General features: G+C 35.2%; 1 protein-coding gene across 6 annotated transcripts in view; it reads left to right on the top strand.

Moving 5' to 3' along the window:
* INTS6 (integrator complex subunit 6) overlaps positions 1-13042 on the top strand; it is a 109258-nt gene that overhangs the window by 28169 nt on the left and 68047 nt on the right. The window contains exon 1 of one of the 6 annotated variants that reach the window (XM_059143769.1): positions 3288-3428. The exons of the other annotated variants lie outside the window; for them this stretch is intronic. The gene's annotated coding sequence lies outside the window, so the exon portion shown is untranslated. Of the gene's footprint in view, positions 1-3287; positions 3429-13042 lie in introns of those variants that run through there. 6 annotated transcript variants of the gene reach the window in all.

The following is a 13042-nucleotide window of genomic DNA, read 5'->3' as shown; positions in this document are numbered from 1 at the left end:
AGTAATATTTTTAAAATGCTAGGTGACCACTCTTTAGTGAAACTGTATGTCTGCTATAACTAATCTATTATCTAGAATTCTGTGGTAAGAGATATTGAAGCAGTTTTTATTTAGAGGCTGAAGGAATTTCACCCTTCCTTTATTAGCCTGTCAGAACCAATAAGTAATCAGAGACACTATACATGTATGGAAAATTTTATTTAGAGTTGTTTCTTTTATCTTCTTATTGTAGCTCTTCCATATGTAGACTACTATGATGTTTAGAACATTAGTTTTCAAATGGTTGCATCAAAATCATCTTGTGTGCTTTATAAAATATATATGGCCCAGTTCTAATTCCGGAATTCAGTTCTAATTCCGAAATTCAGTTGATCTGGACAAGGACCAGGAATCTGTATTTTTGAAAATGTCCCAGTTGATTCTGATATACAGATTTGAATACAATGTAACTGTAAATGTATGTATTTTTAAACAATAAAATATGCATTTGAAAATGAACAACTGTAGCAAAACAATCATTTTGACTTTCAATGCTAGCAAAATATTTTATATAAGATAAAACAATCTTTGGAATTGTTAAACTTGGGAATGGGTTTCCAAGGTACATGGAGTAAGTCTTCTGTGAATATTGTGTTTGATTTGGTTTAGGATTGAGATTATTGGATAGCCCTGAAATACTAACTTCTGTGCCAACTGCAGTTAGTTTGTATTTATTGCTTTTATGGAGGACTCTTTGGCCCTGAGTATGAGATGAGGTAGAGGAAAGGGTAAGAAAAGGGGAGTAATTAATTCAAATTATTTGTCATGTGCTTGCTGTCCCTGGCTTAAGGAGTTTTTATTCAAAGGATGGCATAGTATTCTGTTAACCTTATTGTGCCTTTTTTTTTTTTTTTTTTCTAAAGAGAGGGATTGAGAGAGTGGGTAGAGGGGAGGGTAGTGGGAGGGAGAAAGAATCTAAGGCTGGGCATGGGGCCTGAGATGTGGGGCTGAATTTCACAAGCCTGAGATCACGATCTGAGCTGAAATCAAAAGTCGAACGTTTAACTGACTGAGCCATCCAGGCATTCCCTTATTGTGCTTAATTCCTGGTTTGGATGTCCATAACTAGTCTTACTTAAACAGACTTTTTTTTTATATATATTTACAAATATACACATACTCATATATATACATACAACATACTTGACTCAGATGATGGCAATTTATAAAGAATTTGTGATCGTTATACTTAATTTTCGCTTTCTAGAGAGTTCCTGCTGAAATACCCTTCTGTAATGAACTGTTTTGATTTTGAATTCTTAATGTATATTTTAGATTAATTCATCAGTCTTTTTTTTTTTGTGAGGCATAGTAACTTTGGTTGTGTACAAGAATAGTGGCACACCATACATTTATATTAGTACTACTATGTTCTAGGTGCTGGGGACACCAGTGGTGAAATCAAGTAAGGCTCTTGACCCTAGAAAATGTACTTGAAGACAGGCCAGTTTTAATAAGCATTTGTATACATGAGATAAATCTCATGCCAGAAATAGAAGCTCTTGAGAGAGCATAACCAGGGGAGATAAGTTTTGAGAGATGAATAAGAAATTGAGCCATGACATTTCAGAGAGAAGGGAATAGCATACAAAAGTATGAAGTCATAAAAGCAGTGTATGGGGAGACTATAAATTATATGAGTGGAGTATAGAAAGCATAGGCAGGGGGAGTGAGTGCTTGAAATTTAGCTAGAAGCCGGAAGATAATCACCCTAAACAGAATGGATATCATTCTGTTAACATTTGCAAAGGAGATACTGAAGATGCTTGGTAATCAGGCAAGTCACATGATCAGATATGCATTAGTAAGCTTACTCTGCAACCAAGGGTAAAAGAAAACAGGTTGAAGGATGGTTAACTGGGAAGAATTCACAAACAACATGGAATAATCCAGGGATGTCTAAATCAGCCAGTGCTGGACAGAGATGGAGAAATGTGAGAGATTTCATAGGTATGCTAACTAATCAGGTCTTTAGAGATGGTAAGGTGGAAATGGGGGAAGGCAGTGTTTGGGGTTCTGCACCAGGGTCCAGGCTTGAGTTTCAGAGGGTTTTGTGAATTCCCTGAAAATTTAATCTAGACATTGCCCATTTGTGCAGTTATGCACACTTATCTGGGGGACGGAGGTCTGTCGCTTTAATCATATTCTCAAGCAAGTAAAAAAGAGAAGGACAGATTAGTAATATTTTGAAGATTCCAACCTGATATCTGAAATGGGGATATTGGATACATAGTAGAAAGGAATATAAAATAATTCTTTGATAAAGTATCATCTTTAGGGTACCAGTGTTTTAAAGGAATTATGAGCCAAATTTTTAAAATAATAGCTCAAAAACTTTTTCTTGCCTTTTAGAATTATGTCCTAGGAAAAGTATTTTGTACTTAAAAACAGAAATAAGCAGAATTTTATCTCTGGATATTGATAGTTAAAAGTGTTTATTTTGAAGCACATTAAATAAATAAGCCTTAAGTCATCTTACTACTTATTTATCAGGTCTTTAAGCTTTTAAATTTAAAGCCATAGTGATGTGAACATTTAAAATTGTTCCTCTCAAGTAAGCATGATCATTGAAATTCAGAATGCTGGGACAAGAGCATTGTGTGTGGGGGGACTCTTGGTGCTAGCGATAAGTCAGTTAAGGAGGATGCCAGCCCAGTTTCTTTTCTGTTCATCTGTATGTAATTTAAGAACAGTTGTAGATCAGCTTTAACTGCACTAGCAGTTTTCTGCCAGTTAAACTTAGTGAAAGTCAGCCCGTCAGGTATATTTTATGTCTCTCTAGGTCAGATTATAGTTTGAGAGCATGGAAAGTGGGGTACTTGCACTCCTGGTGAGGTGCACTCATGTAAGCTGTAGGTGACTAGTTTTTCACTCATTATACTTAGTTAGCTGTATTCCATAAATAAGTTTTTTAATATAAACTTCCATTCTCAGTTGTTCTTTTGATGTAATAAAATAGATTTAAAAATTTTTAGATTTGCATAATAGGAATAAACTTTGTGCAGTGACTGGAACTATGATCTTTACATCAAGGCAAGGCTACATTTTGTTCTAGACAAGGCTGTTTTGGTTTATTTTTCCCCACGCTCTGTCTTTTCAGGTTGAATTACTGATTTTTCCCCCTTTGTTTTGTTTGTTGTGGTTTTGATGTTTTTTTTCCTTTCAGCTAAAGGAGCAGCCCAGTGGTTTTCAAGAAGTGCCAAAGTGCACTGACTGTCTCATGATGACTGGTGCCTCAGGGAGGGTCATGATTCCTGGATACAGGATCGACCTGATCCTGGATGTCACTTCAAGCAGTCAGATCGTGGGGAAAAGCCTTGTCTAATGGCTAGCCTTCCTCAAAAGTCTGATGCTAGTCATCTCGGAAGGCCTCAGAAAAAGCCTTAAAGGTGAGCAGAGTAGAGTGTAGTTCTCTCTGGGGGCTGTGACTATTTGTTGGAGAATATGATTCAACGTAGAATGATAACCCTAACCTGACAAATCCCAGGTTCAGTTTGGTAAATTAGTTCATAAATTTGTTGATGATGATGATCAGACCCCAACTTTTGAGTTAATAGAAACTAATAACCTCTTAACCTTAAGATGTGTAAGGGGGGGAATTTAGTATTTCCTGGGCCCTTCAAACCTTAGACTAGGATCTTTTGTCTTAAAGGGAAACAACCTACTTTCATAGCCAAGGAACATTTTGGTTATAGAATTGCATTATAAGTACAGATGGGTTAAAAAAAAATTAGTGAGGTATTCTCTTAGTTTATATATTTATCATGTATTGATTGTTTATCAGCCAATTGGGCTTCAGGATTCTGAAGGACAAATTTGCATTTGATTTGTCAGTTACAGTAATTTTTAAAAAAACATAACTACCTGTGAAGCAGTTTATTTATGTAGCTCATATTTTATTACATTCAACTTAATATTAGGACTGTTTCATTATTTGAATAACATTTTTAGCTCCATAAAAAGACTTTTTTAGAGATGTTTTGAGAATTTTGCTTTGGAAAAAGCTTAATTCTAGGCTTTTTTCTCTGTGCTTTGAAGCATTTATAGGACTGTTCATATAATCTTGGTTGCCAAATTTTCAAGTAAGTTCTAAAATTTACTTGAAAACATCATGGGTTTTATTTATTTATTTATTTATTTATTTTGTTGCTGTTGTTGAGGCTCCTGTGTTAGGAAAAAAAATATAATATGGGCATGCACTATCCCCAATTTTTGTCCATTTTTATGTTTAGATATTATGTATATATAATTATGTACATGCACATATCTGTATATTAATATTAGAAAACATCTACAAAAATAGAAATTTTAAAAGATGAGATGAAAAACTTAAAGGAAAGTCTGTTAACTTTCTTCCCTCACATCATGATGTATACCAGGAGTAGGCAGACTTAAAGGACCAGGTAGTAAATATTGTAGGCTTTTCAGCTCACCTGGTCAGATAAGAACTGCTCCGTTCTACTGCTGTAGGGCAGAAGCAGCCATGGACAATGTGTTAAATGAATGAGTGTGGCTGTTGTCAATAAAATTTTATTTATCAAAATAAGCCAGAGGCTGGATTTGGCTGCTGGGCTTGCTGACCTCTGAAGTATACCCTATTTGGAGACCAGTACCCTAGAACTTGAGTTGTATTAGACTGTTTTCAGGTCCTTTTCGCTATGAATTTTAGAGTGCAGTTGTTCTTCCTTAATGAAGTGAGCAGAAGAATTGTTAGTGGTCAGCATGTATTCAGTTTAATTGAACAAATACTGAAAACCAGTGATGTTCAGACAGAAGTTGGACTTTGAAAGATTAGTTTGGGAAGTAGATGAGTGCAAAGGTTTAAAAGTCATAGAAGAGAGAGTGGGGGAACTATATATACCTCAGTACTGATAGTTGGCAGTGTTTATTAGTACAGAGCGAGGAAGTAAGACTGGGCGGACAACCTGGACCCCTGTATATGCCCTGCCAGGGGATGTAAGGTGTCTTAGAGGTTGATGGTAATAACCATTGAAGAGATTGTAGTATGGGAGAAAGTGATCAGATTTGGATTTTAGAAAGATAGTAGTGACAGTGTGGAATATGCGAGGAGTTAGGTAATTTTGGCAACTTTTTTTTTTTTTAACCTCATAAAAGAGGATAAAATTGTTTGTGGGTCGTTTAACACCAGATACAAAATAAAGAAACTTGAAATACTATATAACAAGAAAAGGAAATGGACTACCGACATGAATGAGTCTTCAAAACATCATGCTAGGTACAAAAGACCACATATTGTTTGGTTTCATTTTTATGCATCGTCCATAAAGTAGATTACTAGTTGCGGGGGGCCAATGGGGGACTGATTACAGATGGGCAGAAGGGATCTTTCTGAGGTTTGGAAATGTTCTAAAACTGAATGGTGGTGATTGTTGTGCAACTCTCTAAATTTACTAAAAATAATTAAATCGGGCACTTTTAAAATCGGTGTATTTTTCAATATAGTAGTTAAAAAATTAGACCTCACCATTAAAATTTACTGGAGTAAAACTTTGTGAAAGAAATTATTTTCGTATCATTGACTGCTAAGTAATGTAGTTGCTCTTTTCTCTGAACAGATTTTGCTGTTAAACTACTAGAACCAAAAAACCTTTTTTTTTTCTTAATTTAAAGGATATACACTGTAACTACGGAACTGTAAGAACTACCAACTAAATAAAGCAGATTATTACCAAATTTTAGAGAATTTGCTTGAGTTTAATAATTTTTTAATTTTCCGTTCCTTATTCAGTATCATGAAGAGACCCTCTTAAATGCTGCTTGTATTGGATAATAATATTAAAAAACTAGAAATATCTTAAGGGATATGTACTTGATTTTTTTTTTCAAAGAAATAATTGCTAAAAAAAGAACTTGAAGTATGATGATTCTAAAAATCAGTTACTTTTCCATGATATTAACAGTCATTGAAAATGAATGAAAAGAATACAAAGCAATTGGAAAATGATTAATTACAGTAATTTATTGAGTGCTTACTATATGCTAGGCACTGTTTCTTAGAAGCAGATTTTTTCTGTTTCTTTTATTCTTGGCTGCCAAAATAATTTGTGAGGTTGAAAGTAAACATTAAAAAGTAATAAGTAAGACTTAATTTTCTTGCTTTTTGTTGCTTAATTTCACATCTCACTTAATTCCCAATTCTGTCAGAGTGAGGAAAATGAGTCCTGGGATAGCTGATTCTCAATTGAGAGCATGGCTAAGACTAGTCTGTTGGTTTTTTGTATTTTGTTTTTTAACTTCAGGTTTACTGCTTCTCACGCTGTAATATGGAATTTAAAAACAACAAAAAACCATATAGTACTGCATAAGGATAGACCTCTAGATCAGTGGATAAATTGAGAGTTCAGAAATTATGGTCATTTATACATTTATGGTCATTTGCTCTTCAACAAGAGAACCAAGAATTTAATGGGGGAAAGAATAATGTTTTCAACAAGTGGTACTGGACAACTAAATATCCTTATGCAGGAGAGTGAAGTTAGACTCTTACCTGACACCATATACAAAAATGAAATAAAAATGGATGGGCAATGTAAACGTGAGAGCTGAAACTTTTGGAAGAAAACATACAGACTAAATCCTCATAGCTTTGGATTAGGCAGTAGTTCCTTAGATTTGACAGAAGCACATTCAAAAAAAAATTAGAAAAATTTGACTTCATCAAAATTAAAAATATTTGTTATTTAAGATATCATTTGTGATATCAAGAAAAAGATTGTAACAGAATAGGAGAAAATATTTGTAAATCATATATCTCATAAGGGTCTACTATCCAGATTATAAAAAGAATTGTTAAAACACAAAAAGACAGCCCAATTAAAATATATGTAGTGGATTTGAAATATTTCTCTAAAGATATGCAAATGACCTGTAAACACACGAAAAGGTGTTTACCATCATGAGTCATTAGGGAAATGCAAATCAAAACCATAATGGGATACTACTTTATAACTATTGTAATGGTTATAATAAAAAAGATGGTTAATAACAAATGTTGGTGAGAATGTAGGGAAACTAGAACCCTCATACCAGTGGTAATGTAAAGTGATGCAGCAACTATGGAGATAGTTTGGCAGTTCCTCAAGAAGTTGAACACAAGAGTTATCCAATGACACCTAAATTCTACTTCTTGGTATGTACCCAACAGTAATTATAATATATGCATATAAAATGTCTTTATCAGCATTATTTATAATAACTAAAAGTAGAAACTGGTGAATGGATGAAGAAAATGTGGTATATCACACACTGGAATGTTACTTCGCTTAAAAGGGAATGAAATTCTGACACTACAACATGGCTGAAGCTTGAAAAACACGCTTAATGAAATAAGCCAGATACAAAAGGCCACTCACTGCATGATTCCCTTCATAGGAAATCCTCAGAATAGGCAAATCCATGGAAACAGAAAAATAAAGTGGTTGCTAGGGCTTGAGGGTAAGAGTTGATGCTAATGCGAATGGGGTTTCTCTTTTGGGTGATGGAAATGTTCTGAAATTAGCGGTGGTGGTTGTGTAACTCTGCCTTCCTAGTTCAGCCATTCCAAAAAAATGAAATGGAGAAACTCATATCTTTACCCTCACCTATTATTTCCCTCTCTACTGACTTTCTTAAATTTCCTTATCCCTTTCTTGGCAAATTTAGAAATTATTTCTGATTCTCCTTGACTTCCCCACCTCTTTTTTTGTTCCTTAATCTATTACAGTCTAGCTTCTGATTGTGCCATTCTTAATAAGGTCACTAATGACTTAATCATCAGATTCAGTCATTGGTTTTTAATTTTTCTCTTCTTTGAGCCTTTGCCAACATTATTGAACACTTTCTTAAAAGTGGCTTCTGGGCTTACACTCTCCTGGTTTTCATTTGGCTTTTGCTTTCATTTAATCCTTGATCTTTCTTTAACCTGCTTTAATCTTAGATTTTATTTTATTTTGCCTTTATATTTGTTATGCTCCTTTTAGGCAATTTCATTTATTCCCACAGTTTCATCCCTCAGTAAATACAGATTTCCATCTATAAACAGATTTCTAAAATTTGTTTTGTTAGTCATTATCTTTTAACTTTCTTTTAATTTTGATACGGTAAGCGTCAGTAGATAGACAAAACCCTCATAAACAAAAGCTCTTTAGGGTCCTCAGTAATTGTTAGGCATGCAAATGATATTATTGTATAAAATGTTAGAGCACTGCTTGGGGGGCATGTATATATTTTATTGAGATATAATTGACATATAACATACTAGTTTGGGATGTACAACATAATGATTTGATATTTTGTATACATTATGAAATGATGCCTGCAGTGAAGTCTAGTTAACATTGATTACTACACAGAAAACTTTTCTTCCTGTGATGAGAACTTTTAAGATCTTTTCTCTTAGCAACTCTCAAATACACAATATGGTATTTACAGCAGTCACCGTGCTGTCCATGACATCCCCATGACTTCTTTGTTTTATACTGGAAGTTTGTACCTGTTGACCCCCTTCTCTCATTTTACTTATTCCCACTTGCCTTTATCTTTCTTAGAGTTTTGATGCTACTTAGGCATTCTCCCTTTTGCCTTTATTTCCTACCTCAGGGTATCTATACTCCCCTTAGTAGGCATAAAAGGCCCCTTTCCCATGGTTTATTTGGTTTACATTGCAACTGAGTGCTTCACCAACAGCAGAGTGTCCCTGTTGTTCATTGAGTCCATCCACAGTCTTACTTACTGGCACCTGTTGCATAATTCTGGGATGCTTCTCCTCCCACCTTGCTCTTCCTAGAACCTCAGTATTGTTAAGACTACCTCCTGTAAAGCTTTTAGGCATTTAGTTATATTTTCTTCTCTGTATTTTTAGGGCTTAATTCTTATCACTCTTATCCCGATAGTTATATTTTCTTCTTTCAGGAAAGATAGGATATACAAGTTTTTGTGGAAGTATCAGGACAACCAGAGACTAGCCAGGGAGTGTGATCTCCATTGGTTAAAACTGGAGCATAGGATTTTGTTTTGACCTTTAAAAAAAGAAAGAAAAGAAAAAAAGCCCTTTTCCTTCATAGCATTTAGCATAATGTCTATTGCATAGTAATCTTTGTACCTATCTGGTTTATGCACTGTAACCTCAGTGCCTGGCAGAGAATAGTCGCTCAGCTGATACTCATACTATGAATGAATTTTTACAGCATTTATAAATAACAAAAAATTTAGCATTTGATTATATACATATATTATTTTTCTGAAGTTACTTCCTAAGTGTTACCTTATCCCTCGTTCTGCTATAGCTTAGGAATTACCAACTGACCTAGTTTCTTTAAAACCAGTAAGTTTTTTTTATTTTAAAAGATTTTATTTATTTGACAGACAGAGATCACAAGTAGGCAGAGAGGCAGCCAGAGAGGCAGGCAGAGAGAGCGAGGGAAGCAGGCTTCCCACTGAGCAGAGAGCCTGATGCAGGACTTGATCCCATGACTCAGATCATGACCTGAGCTGAAGGCAGAAGCTTAACGACTGAGCCACCCAGGCGCCCTTCCTTTTTTTTTTTTTTTTTTAACCATTATGAAAAACGTCACTGTGTACATTGGCAAACAGGTCCTTTTGTGGACATAAGTTTTCATTTCTCTTGGGCAGCATATGCATAGGAGCGCAGTTGGTGGTATGGTAAGTGAGTATCTAACTTCATAAGAAACAGCCAAACTGTTCATTAGGGTGGCTCTACTAGTTTTGCATTCCCACCAGGTATATGTGAGAGTTCTAGTTCTCTACATCCTTCCAACACTTGAGTTTTTTCAGTCTTTTAAAGTTTAGACAACATAGTGGGTGTGTGGTGGTATCTTTTGGTTTTAGTTTGCATTCCTAATGACTAATAGTGTTGAACATCTTTTCATGTATTTATATGCCATCTGTATGTCCTCTTTGGTGAAGGGAGTGTTCTTATATGTTGCCCATTTTTTATTGGATTGTCTTGTTATTACTGGGTTTTAAGAATCTTTTACATATTCTGGATACAAGTCCTTTATTGGATACATGTTTTTCAGATATTTTCTCTCAGTCTATGATTTGCCTTTTCCTTCTTTACAGTGTCTTTTGAAGAGCAAACGCTTTAAATTAATTTTCTTCTTTTATGATTTGTGCTTTCTGTATTCCTATTTCAGAAATTTTTGCCTAGCCTAATGTTACTAAGATTTTTCTCCTATATTTTCTTCAGGGAGTTTTATATAGTGTGAGCTCTCTTAGGATCATGATTCGTTAGAATTTTTTTTTAAAGATTTATTTATTTATTTGACAGACGGAGATCACAAGTAGGCAGAGAGGCAGGCAGAGAGAGGGGGAAAGCAGGCTCCCTGCTGAGCAGAGAGCCTGATGTGGGGCTCAATCCCAGGACTCTGAGACCATTAACCCACTGAGCCACCCAGGCTCCCCTCGTTAGAATTTTTATGTCTCATGGGAGGAAAGTATTGAGATTCATTTTTTGAAACATCATTAACTAATCTTATCAGTGCTATTGTTAAAAAGATAATCCTTTCCCCATTGCATTGCTGTGGCATCTTTGTTGAAAGTCAGTTGGCCACTTGTGTCTATTCCTGGGCTTTCTATTCTGTTTTGTTGATTTCTATGGCTGTCTTTTGCCAAGACAGCAGTATCTAGTCCTATTAATTTAATATGTCTTGAAGTCAGTTAAAGTTTCCAACTTGTTCTCCAAAATTGTTTTGTCTCTCCTACGTCTTTTGAGTTTGTTTAGCCATAATATTTTAGAATTAGCTTGATAATTTTTTGCAAGTGAGCCCACTACAGTTTTGTTTAAGTAAGCTCTAAGCCCACAAGGGGTTTGAATATATGACCCCAAGATCAAGATTCGCATACTCTCCTGACTAAGCTAGCCAAGGCGCCCCACCTACTGCAATTTTAATTGGAATTACATTGAATCTATAAGTTAATTTGGGAAAAGTCAACACCTCACATTATTAGTTATTCTAATCCCATGGAGATGGTAGTCTCAGATTTTTTGTTTAGCTTTTCTCAGTGGTGTTTGTAGTTTTTACTGTATGTTTTGCACATGTATTTTGATGCTATCATAAATTGGTCTTTTTACTTTCAATTTCTGATTTTTGCTTGCACATAGAAATAGAGTTGATTTCTGTATTTTGACCTCATAATCTCTGATCTTCTTAAATTCACTTTATCCTGTAGTAGCTTTTTATAGATTTTTGGGAATTTTTTGCATACAGGATCGTGTTTGTAAATGTAGAGAGTTTCACTTACACGTTTTCAGTATCTGTCTGCTTTTTATTTCCTTTTCTTGCCTTTTTTTTTTTTAAGGTTTTACTTATTTATTTGACAGAGACAGCGAGAGAGGGAACACAAGTAGGGGGAGTGGGAGAGGGAGAAGCAAGCTCCTTCTGAGCAGGAAGCCCAGTGTGGGGCTTGATCCCAGGACCCTGGGATCATGATCTAAGCCAAAGGCAGACCCTTAACGACTGAGCCACCCAGGCACCCCTCCTTTTCTTGCCTTAATGGGCTTGGAAAAGTGGTTAGAATGGACATCTTTGCCTTGTTCCTAATCTTGGGGAATGGGATTGGGAGTGAAAACTTTAACCATGTAAGTGTGATGTTAACTGTAGGTTTTCTGTATACTTTTTTTATTGGATTGTGAAAATTCTCTTTTGTTCCCAGTTTGCTGAGGCTTTTTTTTTTTTTAAATCATGAATGGCTAGTGAAATGTCAGATGTTTTTAATGCATATGTTCAGATCATCATGACTTTTCTTTTTTAATCTTGTTGATATAGTGAATTACATTGATTTTTGGTGTAGACCAACTGTGTTTACACACACACGCGCATGTATATATATATGTGTGTGTGTGTAGTTGTGTGTATATCCTTGTTACATATTCTGTAGATGAGGAAGGTGATACACAAAAGTTGTGATGTAAGAAAGCAAACAATAGGAACCCAGAAAGCAGTAGTCTGAATTATTTGCTATAAAGTCAAGCAGAAAAATAGATTTTAGTAAGGTGACTTTATATGGCACAGTGTAAACATTAGACAGGAATCCAGATAAGTAACAGAATGTAGCAAAATGGGAGGTTTAAATCTTGTTTTTTCCTAAACCTGCAGTAATTTGGACTAATATATCAGTTCTTTGTGTAAAGGTTTCTTTACCCTCCTTCTACCCACAAATGATTCTGTTTATTTGATTCTAAGAAAGTTTGCCCATTCTCTACCCTCCTCAACTTTTCTGAAATCAGGAGAGTTATATTAGCTCTCAGCAGGGAGGTAACCTGTGATGGACTTGTATCTGGTAGTGTCTATGTCAGTGCAGATTTTAGGCAGGGGCGTGAGTCATTAAGCTCTCACTCAGGCTGAACTGTTTGCTTTGCTAGCACCTCATGTCAGGTGAAATTTTTATATTCTATTTTATAGAGCTAAAATGTTTCAGTGTAATGTGAACATTTGGCTAATAACTGCATTTACAGAAAAGCTAGTAATAAAGGCAAGATTTCCTTCCCATTCTCATTTTCTTTTCACAAAGGCTTTTAATTACTTGCATTTTTAATTGTGTCTACTCACATATATCCAGTTTTTAAAAACATATATTATGGAGCTTTCAAATATATACAGAAGTAGGGAAAGTAAATTAATAAACCTCAAGAACCCTTATTCAGCTTCAACTCTTACACACATTTTGTTGATCTTGTTTTTATCTGTTCTGTCCCTACTGCCATTTTTAGCAGGAACATTTTATTATATTTATTTATTTTGAAGGATTTTATTTGTCCTACAGAGAGAGAAAGAGACCCCACATGTGTGAGCAGATGAAGGAGCATAACGGGAGGGAGAAGGAGGAGAAAAGAATCTCAAGTAGACCTCTCATGGAATACAGAGTTGCATGCATATGGTGCTTGATCTCACAACCCTGAGATCATGACCTGAGCTGAAGCCAAGATTTGGACGCTTAACTGACTGAGCCACCCAGGTGCCCTGGGAATATTTTAATAGCAAAT

Source organism: Mustela lutreola, chromosome 13, assembly GCF_030435805.1.
Source record: "Mustela lutreola isolate mMusLut2 chromosome 13, mMusLut2.pri, whole genome shotgun sequence".
NCBI classification, from domain to species: domain Eukaryota; kingdom Metazoa; phylum Chordata; class Mammalia; order Carnivora; family Mustelidae; genus Mustela; species Mustela lutreola.
Note: the sequence above shows the minus strand (reverse complement) of the source record. Positions and strands in the feature narration are given on the sequence as shown.